General features: G+C 27.8%; 1 protein-coding gene and 1 long non-coding RNA gene across 4 annotated transcripts in view; one reads left to right on the top strand and one right to left on the bottom strand.

The window, feature by feature from the left end:
- Positions 1-14212, top strand: part of LOC124418689 — a 207673-nt gene that overhangs the window by 107130 nt on the left and 86331 nt on the right. For both annotated transcript variants that reach the window (XR_006940150.1, XR_006940149.1), the window contains exon 3: positions 12402-12444. This is a non-coding gene — a long non-coding RNA (uncharacterized LOC124418689). The remainder of the gene's footprint in view (positions 1-12401; positions 12445-14212) is intronic.
- The window catches only part of LOC111676053, a 55506-nt gene that overhangs the window by 7172 nt on the left and 34122 nt on the right, over positions 1-14212 (bottom strand). The gene's annotated exons all lie outside the window — the stretch shown is intronic.

The raw sequence follows: 14212 nt of genomic DNA, 5'->3' as shown, positions 1-14212 counted from the left end.
AGCCATCAAGCAGTAATAACAACAACATACTCACAGATTATTTAAGTGAGGATTAAAGAATTTTCTGTGTGAATGTTTTGGATTTGAGTGTGGTTTTTTGTGATTTAAATTCAATGGAATCACTATGACTCTTTATTATTTAAGATTTTCTTTTGTGTCACTTATTTAAAGGACATTTTAAAATTGTCTGTATAAATATCCGAGGTGTGCTAACGTTAAAAGTAGAATGACAAAATATAAACATAATAGGCAGTGATATAGTTAAGTCCTAGTACAGTTTTTGTTTAGCTCTAGTTTAGTTCAATTTTAGTTCTAGTTCAGTTCTAGTTCAGTTCTAGTTCAGTTCTAGTTCAGTCCTAGTTCAGTCCTAGTTCAGTCCTAGTTCAGTTCTAGTTCAGTTCTAGTTCAGCTCTAGTTCAGCTATAGTTTAATTCTAGTTCAGTTCTAGTTCAGTTTTAGTTCAGTTCTAGTTCAGTTCTAGTTCAGTTCTAGTTCAGTTCTAGTTCAGTTCTAGTTCAGTTCTACTTCAGTTCTACTTCAGTTCTAGTTCAGTTCTACTTCAGTTCTAGTTCAGTTCTAGTTCAGTTCTAGTTCAGTTCTAGTTCAGTTCTAGTTCAGTTCTAGTTCAGTTCTAGTTCAGTTCTAGTTCAATTCTAGTTCAGTTCTAGTTCAATTCTGGTTCAGTTCTATGTCTCTTCTTGTTGAATTGTATTTCTTCTAAGTTTATTTTTTGTAATAAAGAAAATTATAAAGCTTTATCTTTAACTCTAACATTTCTTCTCAAACTTCATCTAAGAGAGTCTAAGAAATATTACCAATTTGCTTTGGATCATATATTCCAAATACATTATTTACAACACATAATCAATTCTTACGTTTAATAGAAAAAAAATGAACGAAATATTTAAATTTCTCACATAAATAAACTCACACCTTTTACAGCCTCAATAAAATTCGATCTAGAACATAAATTTTTTACACAAGTTTGGACATGACTGTTTTAATGTCATTTTAGTTGTGTTTTCAGTTTTATAACAGTCAAGAGCAAAAAAAGGAGTCCAACGAAAAAACCCTTGTCATTAGAATAAACATCAACACATTCAAAAAGAAGACAAGAGCAACAAATCATAATTTTTAAACATTTTTAAACACATCTTTCTCTCTTCTTGAATTTTTGTCGTTGTTGTTTTTCCCAGAATTCTTAACAACAAAATATTTGTTGTTTTTATTATTATGATTGTTGTTATTATTATTGTTGTTGTTTTATTACTTTATTTTTATTCTTTTAGCAATAACGTGACAGTTTAGTGTCCATTGTCTGCCGATTTCTTTCCCTTTAGTATTGTAGCACTTCCCAGGCGGACAGACTTACTTACTGATGGCCCCATACATTAACGTGTACTCAAGCTGAAGATGTCGTAAGATGGTTAATGGTTCAAATACTGCTTCTAAACGTTGTTGACTTTTTACAGTTGAGTGTAGCAACAGCAGCAGTATGTGTGGAAAGTGTATACGAGTGTGTATGGTGTTAGCGTGTGGTGTTGCGGATAATATGCCATGACATTGACCAGCAATATTTGAAGCGTGTAAACATAAATGTTGGCACCATTACTACTTCATTCTCTACCAACATCTCGTAACATTTTAAATATAACATTTAAAATATTCAGTCAGGCAGCCAGCGAACCATCCATTCCATTCATGTGTATGTGGCATGTTTGTATAGGTTCCATTTTAAAGGCTACTTGATGTGAATCTATGACTAGGGATCTTATGGTTTAGAATTTATGTTTAGACTTTGTTTTATGCTGATCAGTATTGCTAATGTTGCATTTTTATAGCGGACATTTCTAGTTTAGTTTTAGTTTAGTTAAAGTTCAGTTGTAGTTTGGTTCTTGTTCAGTTCTAATTCAGTTCCGTATCAGTTGAATTTCATTTTTAGTTGTGTTCTAGTCCTGTTTTAGTTATGTTCTTCTACTTCTTCTACTTCTGTTCTAGTTTTGTTCTAGTTCTGTTCTAGTACTGTTCTAGTTCTGTTCTAGTTCTATTCTAGTTCTGTTCTAGTTCTGTTCTAGTTCTGTTCTAGTTCTGTTCTAGTTCTGTTCTAGTTCTGTTCTAGTTCTGTTCTAGTTCTGTTCTAGTTCTGTTCTAGTTCTGTTCTAGTTCTGTTCTAGTTCTGTTCTAGTTCTGTTCTAGTTCTGTTCTAGTTCTGTTCTAGTTCTGTTCTAGTTCTGTTCTAGTTCTGTTCTAGTTCTAGTTCTGTTCTAGTTCTGTTCTAGTTCTGTTCTAGTTCTGTTCTAGTTCTGTTCTAGTTCTGTTCTAGTTCTGTTCTAGTTCTGTTCTAGTTCTGTTCTATTTCAATTTTAGTTCAGTTCTAATTTAATACCAATGCTAGTTCGTTCCTAGTTTATGGCGTCAAAGACAGATTTATATCGATTGACAACACTGTTCTTATTCAAATACTACAACACTGGATTTTTGTTTACCCATTGAACCTTTTGACGAACAACAACATTGAATATATTACAATATTGTCAAGTAGTTGTGGTACTAGAAGAGGGACGACACATACACTGGAGTTGTACCCAAGAGAGAGTATTAAATTCTATTGTTGTTGTATGCTCATGAATGCTCTGAATACTGTCAAGTGGCCTTAAGTCGAACACTAGTCAAGATGTCTGTATAATCATGTCACTTTTCAGCTATAGCTACATACATCTTCAGTTTGATTTTTTATTTCTATATTTTTGGTCTCCATAAAATTTGTCTACAGGTATGAATGAGGTAAGTGAGGTGTGTGTTTTTATTGAGAATCTTAAAGATGTCATTAAATACGAATGTACACAACAAACTACGATGTTTAAGAGGCTACAAAAAGTATCTATCTATTTGTTTGTTTTTAATAGTTAAGAAATACCAATTTAATTCTCTACCTTTTGAAAGTAAATTTGTCACATCATGTTTATTATTTTAAGTTTTTTTTAACTCCTATATTTTGCTCGTTTTTTTTTTTTTTATTTTAAGAAGACCACTTGTAGAAATGGTCACTAGTGGTGTTGGCACGATTTTATACTTATACTTTTGTGGCTCGAATTTACATGTTGTGAGGTCTTTTTTTAAGGGTTTATGTTAATACTGAAATGTGTCTACAGTGTTTTTCTTTGTAAAAAAAACCCTTCATTTGAACAAACACTTATGTTGACAATCGTTTTGTCCTCTTACCAACAATATCTTTGGCAATCATCACTACTATAAAATATAGACAATGACGCACTAAAAATTTAATAAAACGTATAGTGGTTAATATATATATTTTTTTGTAATATTGAGGTAGTCTAAGTTTAGGGTTTTCTAGTGGATTCCTAATTTGTGTATTTTTTTTGTTACACCTTAAATTTCAATTAGTTTAGGATTTTTTTTTTTCGTTCGTAAAATTAGTGATGGCTGCATTTAGCTATGGGAAGACATTTATAGTGTGTTTTTTGACTATTCTAGCAAATTTATGATCTATTTTAGTGGAGACATAAAATTGGTGTTTAAATTTTAGCATTTAAATTTTAACTAAAATTTTTTTGCAATTTATGTGCATTTATAATTGTTGCGGTAATTGTAAAACTTTTTGAAGTTAATAAATAATGCTTGTTGCTTGAATAAGATTACTTGCATCACTGGTAATTTAGCAAGTACAAGAACCTAATCTACTTGCGTTTCTCTTCCTGGTACTCATAATTAAATAATAATAAAAAAAAATTGAGAATAACTTCAAGATTTTTTACGATGAATTTTGAGATTTTTCTTAAATATAAAACCGTTTACGAAAATCCCAATGATCGAGAATTGTGATCTTGTAACAAAATTAAAAAAAGTCAGCTTAGCTTAGTTTTTTAGATCTACTGTGCACACGCTCACAAATTATTTGCCCTAAATCTTTCATTGACTGAATATCGAACTCATCAATTTGCTTAACATAATTTTCAATCGTATTTAATTTGTAATTTTCTCCACACACACACACATGTCTTATGGTTTTTAATGATAAATTTATGTGGCTACCGAAAAATGACTTTAATCTTTTTAATCGCAACAAATTAAAACACCCAAAATGATCACTTCACTCTCAAACAACAACAAAAACCACACCACAGTCTCACAGACATACAGACAGACAAACCGACGGTGTTTGACCCAACACAAAACAATGATAATAAGTTTAGATATTAAACTAAACAAAGTTTCAATTAATTAATTAATTTTGTGTCTTTCTTCTTTTTAAGTTCTCTTAATGCTTATAAGCATTTAAATTTTTAGGCCTTAATTTCCCAGCAACTAAAACCAAGACATTGCAATCAAAAATGTAAAAACAAAGAAAACACAAATAATAGTTGAAGAAGGCACCTAAAAAGTGATCTTGATTTGTAATTTAGTTTTTTTTTTTATTTTTAATATGAATTCAGTGGAACTAATGAAAGTGTCCATCTAACATGTTTTGATGTTGTTTTGTATCTTTTGAATTGTGTTATTTAGTTGGTTAAATAACAAATAAAATTGAACATAAACTTAACTTTAATGGGCTGCTCTTTTAGGTTTTTTTTTTTGTTGTTCTGCTAGAGATTTAAAAGAAAAAATACCGACTACCAAACTAATCTTTCTTTTTGTTCGCCCCTTATTAACATAACAAATGTTTAAGAAAAGACATATTCAGTTTTTATTAGTCTAACTGTGTTGTTGTTGTGTGTTATTGCCTGAACCCATAGATTTTAATTTAATTTTAATTTAAAACTTCTACTTTGTAACATTTGATTTTATTTTTTCTAACCTCAAATTAATACAAACTGTGTGTGAGTTAGTGTGTTAAATCTCTCCATTAGAGTTGACACTTTTTATGGCTTGTTGTTGCTGTTGTTTGTTCATTTTTAATGTCGTTTATGTTTGACCTTTTTTTTGATGTGGATTTATATTTGAATTTATTTCAAATATTGTTGTTTGTGGCTGCTGCTGTTGATTTGACCACCATCAAAGTATTTAAATTTATTTTATTTGTTTTTTTTTTTCTTCTTCTTTTCAGTATGATCGTAACAAATTAGACATTTTTAATCATTTTTGTTGAACATTGTTGTTTGTTTCTTTTTTATGTGAGAAATTATTATTAATAATTTTTAATCGTTTTTTATATATTTTTTTGCTGACTTTGTTTTTGTGGTCACAACATTTTATGCGATTATTGGCTGTTTTATATGCCTTTAAAAAATACAAAATTAAAGAAAATAAACTTTAATTCGTAGAATATATATATTTTTTTTAATGTTGTTTTTGTATTTGCTTATAGAATGCCATAAAATCTTTTGATCTTTAAGCGATTCTTTTATTTTATAGAATTTTGTGTGTGTGCTTTTAATAATATCATCACCTTTCATATTTAAATTAAAATTACTTTAATTTGAAATGAATTCAAAGAAAAACTATATAAAGTAAAAAACAAAACAGAGGCCTAAAATTAACTTTGTTAAATAGATGTTGTTCTAGTTGTAAAAACGTGTGGATCACGACATGTTTTATTCAATGATATGATCAAAATTTCTGTTAATTTGTTTAAGATCTATTTCTTATTATAATTATTCTGACAAAATAATAATTATTTTTAAACTTAAATTTATATCTATTGTACTCATTCCTTTATGCGTACAAACAAAACAAGTTAGTTAACTTATTTTGTACTGACAGGCGATTTCTGACTTAAGAAGACTGAGAACTTATTTTCGTGCATGACACAGTAGAAACGAACTGGCCAGGATTGACTAACGGAAGTTTTAATCGTTGACAACTATCTTCATCTGAGCTAAAGTTTATTTAGGAAGAAAAACGACTATGCTTAGGTTCTTAATTTTATTTTCTGATTGTCCTCCAATGGGAAATTGAATAAAAATCATTTACTGTCACAAATTTTGCCATAGAATGAAGTTTCTAGAATATTTTTAATGCTCATATTGAATCTTAACCCTTAGCATTTGTGCCCAGTTACGTAATTTACGAGATGGACAAATATTCGAGTCCATTAAATAAGCCTCACTCACACACTGTATTAAGACTGGTATGTACTAGCGCGGATTCAACTCAAGCATTTGGGCGGAAGGGATTTTTTTATCTCACTTTTATAATTTCTATGAAAAATTGTCGGTTTTGGGGAATGGGGGTAAATTTTGTTTATTAGCCCTCTGGATGTGAGCCTATACAAAAAAATAATAGGCCTTTTGACCACCATATAAGTAAGAGGAACATTACAAAGTCGATTCTCGTCGTATCTGCTTTGACTTCATGTTAAATTATTTTAAGGAAAGGCAGAGGACACGTTTGACATTATCATTAACACTCCGAAAAGTGTTTGTAAATCTAACTCTATATTACAAATATAATTCGAACTTGGATCTACTTTATGACTGTTGCTCATGACTTGAACGTGTCATTAAGGGCCAATCTTTAGGTGAAGAATTAGGGATTAGATTAAAATTAATCCTAAAAAGTTATTTTTGAGTACTCAATTAGTTAATTTTGTTTGCTAGTTTAAGCGCCCCCTGGAGGTGATTTAAACTTGAGAAAGAAATGCAAAAGCGTAAACAGCTGATGTAATAAAATTAATACAATTTTTACTAAAATAAAAACTATTATATTTTTTGTTTTAAATTTTAAAGTATTCACTAAAAAATTAAAATTTTCACTAAAAATTAAAATTTTCACTAAAAATTAAAATTTTTACTTAAAATTAAAATTTTCACTTGAAATTAAAATTTTAATTAAAAATTTAAATTTTCACCTAAAATTAAAATTTTAACTAAAAATTAAAAATTTAATTAAAAATTAAAATTTCCACTTAAAATTAAAATTTTAACTAACAATTTAAATTTCCACTAAAAATTGAAATTTCCACTAAAAATTTAAATTTTAACTAAAAATTGAAATTTAAACTCAAAATTAAAATTTCCACAAAAAATTGAAATTTTAATTAAAAATTAATATTTGAACTAAAAACTCAATTTTCACCAAAAATTAGATTTTCACACAATTTAGATATTTCTCTAAGAATCCTATTTTTTAATATATTTTGTTACAATTTTGTTTTCAAGGCCAATTAATTCATCTCTGTTATGAAAGTCTGGATCAGAGATACAAGCCGATGAAAAATTATCGGCGGCGGCGCAACCATTTTAGGTCGGCTGCGGCTGCTTATTATAGAAAATATCAGCGGCGTCTAAATTGTCGGCTCAATTTACCTTTTTCTTCAGAAATTGACTTTATAAGCGTTTATTATATTAAAAAAATCTCTGTATAATAGTCTGTTATATAGAAACCTGTCTCTATATAAGTTTTTTCTTCAGAAAATTCACATTTATAGTAGTTTTCACTATTTTAATAATAGCACAATATTGTGTGGCAATTTTTTTCAATTTGCAATAAGAATTTAAAATAGTGGCAACTTCGTTCAAATTGGTGAAATTATTTTCCGAAATACATGTACGATTCCAATCTTTATCAGCGGCTACGTTTAAGCCGGCTTAGCTTTTAAGTAAAAAAAAAGTCGGCGGCGGCGCGGCTTGCAAAATATTACCGATTTGAGCCGTTTCGGCTTGTATCTCTGTTCTGGATGTTAAACTTTCTTATATAGCACAATATATTTTTTGTTTTAAATTTAATTGTCTTCTTCTTTTTTATAAAACATGCATTGTTTTGATAACAAACAGTTTTCTGTTTCGTTTTCTGTTGTTTTGTATGGCAACACTGCAAAGTTTAATCTAGTACTCAAAAACATCTAAGGGAATTATCATCAAAATCAATTTATTTTTAGATTAACTAATCTGATTATTAATTGGCATTTGATTGCCAACTCAAAAACCCACTCTAAAAGTCTAACAAGTTACTAATAGAACATTTTCAAATATGACAAATTTTTTGTCACATTTTAATATGAAAAGTGACAACATGTACACTTTTTACAATTTACAGGACTTTGGAACGTTTAACTCAATTGTCACACATTACCTTAAGAGTTCTAGGTTTTCTATTTTTTACTTGATAAACTTTCGCCCACTTATTCTAATTAGTTGAAGGTTAATTAAAGTAGCTATATGTTTTTTTTTAATGTCTGTAATTAAAAATCGTTAAATTATTAATGTTGTGTAAAAGTGACACTTGTCATATGTTTATTTATATATTTTTTTCTACTCTTTATTGCTATTATTGCATTCTCGACAATTATTGTAACTAACAATTGTTTAATAAAGTACATGAATGCACATACAAAATTACACCATACATAAACCAGTTGAATGGCAACAAATTAACCAATACAATAACAAAACAGCTAAAAAATGTATATGTGTATATAAAGACAACAACAAACCAATTAGTTGTTAGTTTGTTCATAACTAACTACATTGTTAATATAGAATTGTGAAAAAAATGAAACGAACAAACAAACATCATCATTACATTAATGAGTTTACAGTGAGTCATATTTATACAATTATTTTTAACTAATTAGTTAAAAAAATGTTTAATAATGAGATTTCAAGTAACAAAACTGTATATAAACATGTAAATTATTTAATTAGTATTTTTTAAATTTAATTTATAAAAAAATTTATAATTTTGTTTTTTTTTTTTTAGAAAATCTTTATAAATAAAATTTTGCTACACTTTAGAAACGACATGACAATAAACCAAAATATAAATCTTTTATTAATTCACTAAATATCTATAATTAAATGACTAATGAATTTATAAGACAATAAACCACAAAACAACATATTCATTCATTAAAACTTTAAAAATTTGTTTGAAAATGTACCTTTTGCTCACAACAGCAAAAATTTAAATCAAAGTTAAAATTTCCTGTTGTTAATCATTAATAAATAAATATTTCAAACTAAATGTAGAAATAAAACAACTTCACAAACTAAAACTTAAACCCTGTGGTATGTATTTGTAAGATATGTATAGGAAAAAGACACCAAAATCTAAAACGGAAACAACAGATTATAAGACACACAAAACGTACTAAACTCAAAAATATATAGACAGTAATATATATATATTTTGTATATATTTTTTCTGAATTTTTGTTATATTCAACTTTAAAACTGATTTATTAAATGACAGCTCGAGGCTAAAAATAAGAAGAAAAAAACGGCTAAGCTTCGACAGACAAAAAAAAACTATCTAGTGACTAATTATTAATTTTAAACTCTGTTAGGCAAAACAGAGAGTTAAAACAAAAGAAGACTTAATTAAAATACCGACGATAATTTTATTCTTTTATGTTTTTGGAGACATATCTATGTATCTGTGGTGGTGGGTTTTGAAAGTGTTTTAAAAATAAGTAATAAAAACAACAGCATATTAATCGTTAGTAAATGGTAGTAAAAACTATAAATTAAATTTATTTAATAGTTATATTAAATGTGATTTTTTTTTGTCCTTTTAGTTAAAATTTCAATTTAAATTGTTATAAATTAATTAAAATATTTATAACTTCTTTTATTTTTAGATTGTTATATCTAATAAATATAAATTTTCTGTGATACTTTTTATGTAGAAAACAATAAAGATTTGAAGAATTTGATAGATATATTGGAATTTAATTTTAAACTTTTTATTCATGAACATTTTTAAAGGGAAAATTTAATTCATATGTCTCCAAAGTTTATGAATAATACAATAATTGTTTTATTCTAAAACATTTATCAAAGCTTTATAAGACACATTTTGTATGAAAATAAGTTTTATAAACCTTTGATAAATACTTATGAATAAGCTATTAGGACTTAAGTACAAAATAGAAGATAGGGACTTTTTCGAAAATTCATCTGTAAACCTATATAGTTTAGTGGCAACAAAAGGTCTAACTTAGGAAGAGATATGGAGGGGGAGTAGTGTTTGTAATTAAATGTCGTTTATTAGTCAGTACGACTAAAGTGTTTTTCCTGTATTACTTATAAATCTGCTATTATTGGGAACGTGTTTCCAGAGTAATACATTACATGAAATACGTTTACACTTCTCACGTTGGACTTATTTTTTAGGATGTTACTTTTATAATTACGGGATGAGCTTATTACATAATTCACCACTTCTTACACGTCCGTAGCAAATTTTTGGGCATGGTTCTGCCAGCTCATGTATGTACAAGTACTTTAGTCAAGTATTCGAGATATCTAATGTCTGACCATTGTTCCACAGACAACCACGCAGATAAGATGGTCTCAGTTGAGTCGGCAACAGTAGATGGAAAAGTAATCGGCAAACCGAAATACGAATCCATCAAATATGACATTGAGTCTTATAGAGAACACAATGTGGTATATCTAGTGGTAACAGGGTAAACCCTGATACAAAAGAAAAATTCAATGGTATGGCTCATTGACTCACAGAAAACACAATGTGGTAACTTTGGTGTGGAACATACCCTGACAATGGAGGTATCACTTGTATAAGATACCTTAATTTCATCAACACATTCCTTTTCATCCGACTCACTTTGAGAGAAAAACATTTGACATACTCACTCTAGGTTACGGATGGATGAGGCGCACATACCCCCTCATTCATCCATATCATATCCATACTCATTTACCCGATAATATTGACTTTAGCGTGTATTTTATCTATCATTCTCAACCGGAAAATAACTCTCCAATAACCGAGACAGTTCAATATACGAAATTCTGCGCTGTGGGCTACCGGTTCACGTTGTATCGGATCAATAAGAAAATATATTTTTTACTAAAAATTAAAATTTCCAGTAAAAGTTAAAATTTTCACTAAAAATTTAAATTTTCTCTTAAATTAAAATTTTCACTTAAAATTAAAATTTTCATTAAAAATTAAAATTTTCACTATAAAAAAATTTTCACTAAAAATTAAAATTTTAATTAAAAATTAATATTTATACTAAAAACTAAATATTTATCAAAAAATCGATTTTCACACAAATTTAGATTTTCCTATTTTTTAATATATTCTGTTACAATTTTGTTAAAGTCTAGATCTTAAAATTTCTTGTATAGCAGTTATCGGCAAATATTTGTCATATTCCCTACTTGTATGTATATGTGAAAATAGATACAAGTAGTTTGTAATAAAGCAAAGTAATCAGAGAGCTCATTTAACGCTCTTTGCTGATATCTGCTTAGTAGTGGCAGAATAGTCTCAGTTTTAGAAAATTCAGTCCATGATGATCAGTTCGGTTAAAATGAAAAATAGATTCCTATTTACCACATTAGGATCGGTTAAGTGTCATTAACTCTTTTTACTATAAAAAACATTAGGATTGATCAAATCAATTGACATTTTCGTTAAGACTTTACTCACTGTAATTTACTCTCCACAACATTTTCAACAAATTTTTCAATATTTACCTGTAATTAGAAAAAAAGAAAGAAACAAATTTAATAACACATATTAACATAAAACTATAATAAAATCATAATATTTTTTGAAATTAAATTATTTTATGATCTAATAAACATACATTTTCTAATTATTAAAACCCATTACTAATTATAACTTATTGATATTAAATAACTGCTTTACCATAGACAATAAATATCTACAACATTTTAATGATTATACCCTACACCACTTTAGTAGGGTCCTATATCAACCTTAAAGTATACCAATCGGCTTAGAATCATTTTCGATTAAGCTATGTCCGTCCGTCTATGTGGACTTTGTAATAAAATTACAGGTCACATTTTTGAATATAATTCAATGAAATTTGGTACATGATCTTCTATTGTACCAGGGACAAAGCCTATTGAAAATAGTTAAGATCGGTTCATTATTTCACCTAGACTCCATACAACTGAACCCCCGAATGGGGCTTGTGAACCTTGTAATGAAACTACAGGTCGTAATTTTAGAGATAATTCAATGAAATTTGCCACATGATCTTTTATGGTACCGAAGACGAAGCCTATTGAATACGGTTAACATCGGTTCATTATTTTACCTAGCCCCCATACAACTGAACCCCTGAATGGGGCTTGTTGAGCCGAATATCTCTTTTAAGTTCATAATTATGTTTAATATACATATATCTAGACAAAAAGCTGCAAAACCAAGTTCTATACTAGCCATGATGATAATTGTAGAGTCTCATTAGTCCCTATAAAAAGCCCCCTTTCAAAATTTGACTTAAAAGTACACAATTTTATTTAACAATAAATGGCTGAGACAAAATACAATTCAACTATATTATGAAAACTAAATCACATTTTATTTTTGTAACAGGTGTAGGGCATTATATGGTCGGCCTCACCCTACTATAATTTCTTACTTGTTTTTTTATTATTGAATACATCATAATTTATTAATAAATTATAATATTTGTATTTTATTTCTATTTTTAGCTGATTTAATGCTTACTTAACAGACGACAATAATAACTAAAGGGTAAGTTGTAAAATTATATCTTGTTTTATTATACATATAATTTTATTACACAAAAAACGACGAATAGTTGTCAACTGAATAGAGGAGACATTAACAACTTTTATAACTTTTATAACATCTAATAAATAACAATAACAAAACACAAACAACAGTGATAGGTCTCGGGATTTAAGATGATATCAATAGTACTGCTGATGTGGTTTATTCAGTGTGTAATGGGTTTGAGTGGTAAAATTTAACACAAATCTCTTGATTCTGTTGTTTGTCGTCTTTTTTTTTTTGAGACTTTCAAAACAAAAAAGCCGCTTTTTGGTTTGGATTTTTCATTCTTTTAATACTTTTTTGCTGTAAAGAAACCATTAAAAAGAAACTAAAACTATTTAGAGCCTTAAATGATTATAAACATTAGTTTTTTTCGTTCAATTTTATTTGTCAATGTTGTTGTTGCTGTTGCTGCTGCTAAGATTTCTTCTTTGTACTGTTTCCATATATTTGGTTAAGACCCAGAAAAAAAGCCTTTAAACAAAATTAAAACGACTTTGAGAGAGATGGACAAAATGTCTATGTCTGATGAAATCGCATGTATGTTGGTTATTACAAGAAATCATAGACAACCACCACTACTACAAGAAGAAGAAAACATTTATATGCTCCCGGCTAAAAACAAAATCGACAAAAGAAACAAAAAGACAAGAAAACATTTAAGACAAAATCAGGCCTTTTGATCTTAAGCCGGCTTAATTGAATGACCTCACAATGTCATAAAAATTGACAAACATATTGAGATTTTTTTCTTAGTTATGTTTTCTTAAAACGATAAATTCCCACCACATCTCTTTTGCCACTTATACATAGACCCTAAGTAACCATATTATAGTGAAACATTCAAACTGCGAGTAATAGTGGTCAGAAGAGAGAAGGGGGTTTTATTTTTTTAGTTGTTTCTATGTATGTGTAGTTTTAATTGTAATTTACTTGTTTAACACAAAATTTCATTTCTTAATTATTTTTTAAGTAAATTAATTTTTAAAAATATATTTTTTTTTTTTATTTATTATTCTTAAGTTGTATTTAAGGCGTCACTGATTGATTCTTGTTGTTTCGTATACATTTTTTCACTTCTCAATTTTTAATAAACATTTCGTTATTTTAATTGACAACCTTCAATTTGTCTGCTATATATCAAAAAATAATTTCATTTGCAAAAATGTTTCAATATTGACAATTTCAAGGTTAATTAAAAAAAAATAAATAAAAGACGAAGAAAATATATTACTTGAAATTTATTAACGACATAAAAGACAAAGAATTATATAAATTTCTTAAAAAAAGAATATAATGTTATTATTATGCCAATTTTTAGTTGGTTGGAAGCACAGTTGTGGTTAAAAATATTAGGTTACTTTTTATTTTGAAGGACTGGAAGTTATTTCTTATTTAAGTAAATAAGAAATGTTTTTTATAAAACTTTTTTAAAACGAAACGATCAATAAAAATCTCTACATAGAAAATATTTTAAAATAGAAAGTAAAAATAAAACGAAGTACTTCCAAAAGGATAACATTTATCATAATTTCAAAAGTGAATTTGATTACCTTCTGTGGAAGTCAATAAATAGTCCAAAGAAGCGAAAAGAATCCAATTTTGTTTAAAATTGAAGGCATATTTTTATACCCTTCACCTTCGTGAGAAGGGTATATATAAGTTTGTCATTCCGTTTGTAATTTCTATAATATAATTTTCCGACCCTATAAAGTATATATATTCT

The sequence above is a fragment of the Lucilia cuprina genome, chromosome 3 (assembly GCF_022045245.1).
Source record: "Lucilia cuprina isolate Lc7/37 chromosome 3, ASM2204524v1, whole genome shotgun sequence".
Classification (NCBI taxonomy): Eukaryota; Metazoa; Arthropoda; class Insecta; order Diptera; family Calliphoridae; genus Lucilia; species Lucilia cuprina.
Note: the sequence above shows the minus strand (reverse complement) of the source record. Positions and strands in the feature narration are given on the sequence as shown.